A 3,902-nucleotide genomic window follows, 5' to 3' on the forward strand; every position below is an offset into this window, starting at 1 on the left:
TCAGAAAATAACATTGGAAAATCTGATCTTTCTGGTATGGCCGTACTGTCTATGGGCCTGATTATAGGTTGAGGCTCACTAGTACTTTCTGAATGGTTCACAGGAATAGTAGTCACAAAATCTGGTACAGAGGTAATAGATTCTTGTTCTACACTTTTCCTTTCAATCTCTGCTTTGTTTGGTTCTTTTTGTTCTTTTTGGGTATTTTCTAAATAACTTTTTCCACTCCTTAAAGTAACAACCTTAACATGCTCTTTTTCTTCTCTCTGACGTATCTTTGTATCACTAGGTAGAGAACCTACTGGTCTTTTTCTTATCTCCAAAGCCATTTGTCCCATTTGAGTTTTGAGATTTTTAATTAAAGCTTGAGTTTAGGTTATAAAACCTTTCATCATTGCTTCCAAAGAAGTAGATGATTCAGCTTGTTGTTTGGGCTTGCTTTGGAAAGAAGAATGATGATTTTGAAAATTAGCATGTTGATTATTATGATTGCCTTGATGCGTTTGCGAGTGAAAATTAGATTGGCCTTGTTGTTGAAAATTGGACTGTCCTTGCGGTTGAAAATTGGATTGTCTTTGAGGCTTTTGCATTGGTGGATTAAGAGCTAGACTATGCCACGAAAAATCTTGATGATTTCGCCATCCCGAATTATAAGTCTGCAAAAATGGTCCAGTCTTGTTGACATAATTTACATGCTCAGGATTTCCAGGACAATGCTCAAAAGAGTGACCTTCACCATAGTACACGCATTGTACTGATTGAACATTAGGATTAAAGGTATTAGCATCAGATTGTACATGTGGGCTAGATGTTAAATTTGAAATTAGCTTAGTGATCTGAGCTGTTAAATGCTGAAACAACATCTACCTCATTTATTCTAGCTGTTTTCTTCAGTGGCATTGCACGTGGGTCAGACCATTGTCCGTTGTTATTGGAAATCTTTTCAAGTATGTCAAAACCTTCATTATAGGTACAAGCTGTGAAAGCTCCGCCTGTAGTAGCATCGAGCATTTTTCTAGCAACGATATTTAAACCGTTATAAAATAGATATATATACAGTACGGAATGCCATGGTGAGGGCATTTTCTCAGCAGCTCTTTATACCTTTCCCATGCATCAGGAACTGCTTCATCATCCAGTTGTCTAAAAGTACAGATTTCATTTCTGGATTTGGCATTCCTCGTGGGTGGAAAATACTTTTTCAAAAACTTTTCTGCCATTTCATTCCATGTAGTCACAGAGTCTGATTACAAAGAATTGTACCATGCTCTTGCTCGATCCGTTAGTGAACATGGAAAAAAGTTTTAGTCTCAGAGCATCGTTTGAAACATCAGGAATGAGAAAAGAGTCTATGATTTCCATAAAAGAACACAAATGAGAATGAGGATCTTCAGAAGATAAACCAACGTACTGGTCGTTTGTTTGAAGCATTTGAAACATCAATGGTTTAAGTGAAAAATGGGTGGCACCAATGGTAGGCTTACGTATTCCTGTGTGTAGTTGAGTTAAATTAGGAATAACATATGCCATAATACCACCCATTTTTAGCATTTGCAAGACGAAAGATGTTTTGAGCCTCATCCTCATGTGGAATATTTGGTTCATTTCTAATTATACCTTCTCCGTCAATAATCACATTTTCAGCCATTGTTTCAGAGTTTAAAGCTTGAAAAGCTCTTTGCACTCTTCTTCGTTGTCTGAAAGTTTGTTCAATATCCGAATCAAGCGGAAAAAATTCACCGTGCGACAGCATTGGCATGCACGGTGCGTTCGCAAAAGATGGTAGAAAAACTAACCTTTATAAAATTTACTTTTAAAAAGAAAAACTTTAGCGTGTTATCCCCGACAAGGCGCCAAAAACTTGCTCGTCGGTTTATTCAACCTTAGATTTCAACACAAAAATAGAACTCAGCGCAAGTATACACCTTGAACTACTGTCGTTTCGTAACAAGTAATAATGGTAAAGTACCAAATATCGTTCCCACAGAGATAGCTTGTAAAGTTATTTCAAAAGTCCAGTTTATAAAAACTAATTTCAGATGGCGAAACAAGGGATTTGATTTATCTAAAATTGGGTGATTTGATTAACAACTAAGAAAAATATCAGTCTTAAAAATAAGCATAGGGTGCAAAGGTTGATTAAGACACTAAACAAATGATTCAGCAAAAAGGTGACATAGCATTCCTGTCACAATTATATAAAATCAATAAATGATTTTATATAACTGTAACAGTATCAACTATCATGTCAGACGGCCTCCCAAGAGCACACACCGGTCAATGAGCTATCAATACAATATCATTTATGTTAGACGTCGTGAATCCTAGCACAACACAGTGTTACCATCCTACACCGTAGGAGTATAGCATTTGTCAGAGACTAAAGCTATTTGTAGCCTTCTCCTATTACCTCAGGTTTTGAAAGTCAATACATTTTAATACACAAAATTAGTTGTCAATTAATTTTAATGTAATCATCAAATGAAATATTAAGCACCTGAAACAAATAGTAGACTATAATGCTAATAAGACACCTTTGTACTTTCATATCGGCTTTGGTCTTAATTTCCCGTTACACCCCAAACTAAGGCGTTTAGCCCATCATCGCTCGATTTCTTCTCTCGAAGGATGTAAGGACTGAAAAATAAATAACTGATACGGAAAAATAAATTGCAGAAATTAAATTACAAGAAATTAAAATACTGAAAAGTAAAGTACTGGAAATTAAATGACAGAAATATAAATGACTGAAAGTAAAATGCTGGAAGTTAAAATACAGAAAAGTAAATTGCAGTAAAGTAAAATGCAGAAAAGTAAAGACTGAAATGTAAAAGACTGAAATATAAAGACTGAAATGTAAATGACTGAAATTAAATTACTAATAACTAAATATTATTAATTAAAATTAATCTAAGATATGATGTAAAGTAAGAGACTAGACATAAAGAAACACTTGAGTACTAGTTGTGACAAATGAAAGCATGGAAAGAAGAGAAGTTTGACTTTGAAGAAGCTTGTAAGACAAATAACAAAACTTGCAACACAAGTTTCGTTACAAAGACCAAAAAGTTGCATGCAAAGTCTTAAGAACAGATTATTTAATCTACGTAAATTAGTCGTGAGCCACAAAGGATGAAATCCAGTGTAAAGCAACAGAGAACGACTAATTCGTAACTTGTAACGAAAGTTAGAAAACGTAACGTAACTTGGAAATAAAAACATAAATGAGATGAAGATTTAAATATGAGCACTTGACTTAAAACTTGAGAATGTAACCGCAACTTCACTTCACAAAAATCGGTTCTTGGTTGGAAGCAAGAAAACCGAAAGCATAAAACCGAAAACAATAATAATTAGAGAGCAATTGTTTCTAACTCAAAGATTGAGTGTAAAAAGTGTGTAAGTGGGTGTTTAAAACAAAGCCTTAAGCCTCTATTTATAGGCTAAGGGAGCTTGCACAATGGGAGCCACCTAATAGGACAAAAGATGCTTAAACAATGGGCTTTGACTAGGCCCAAGGCCGTTGACCAAGCAACTTCAAAGGAGCAGCCCAAGAAAATTCGGCCCAGGCAAAAGGTGCAGCTCACGGGCTGGTGCTATAGGACTCTGCCACACCTGCTCCTATAGGACTGCTGTAGGATTTGGCCCAAAAATCATCAAAAACCTGCATAAACATGGAATTGACATTAGATATGATATATTACTACTAATATATGAAAATAACATAAAAAGACTCAACTAAAACACTAATGCACAAATAAAGCAAGTGAAAATGGTTAATAAAATGATGTAATAAGGTTAATAAATTAACACTTATCAATTGCACATGGCTGTCGTTGTTATTTGATTCGTGGGAGGCGGAAGAGGCCATTGCAGGTTGTAGTTGCAGGTTTTGCGTTTTG

At 35.2% G+C, this 3,902-nt stretch overlaps 1 non-coding gene across 1 annotated transcript; it reads left to right on the plus strand.

The window, feature by feature from the left end:
- Positions 1-1,065: 1,065 nt before the first annotated feature.
- Positions 1,066-1,172, plus strand: LOC112504653. Its single transcript, XR_003068237.1, has one exon. It is a non-coding gene; the product is annotated as a small nucleolar RNA R71 (small nucleolar RNA).
- Positions 1,173-3,902: the final 2,730 nt, after the last annotated feature.

This window comes from Cynara cardunculus, unplaced genomic scaffold (genome assembly GCF_001531365.2).
Source record: "Cynara cardunculus var. scolymus isolate 2C unplaced genomic scaffold, CcrdV1 Un_Scaffold_6383, whole genome shotgun sequence".
Taxonomy (NCBI): domain Eukaryota; kingdom Viridiplantae; phylum Streptophyta; class Magnoliopsida; order Asterales; family Asteraceae; genus Cynara; species Cynara cardunculus.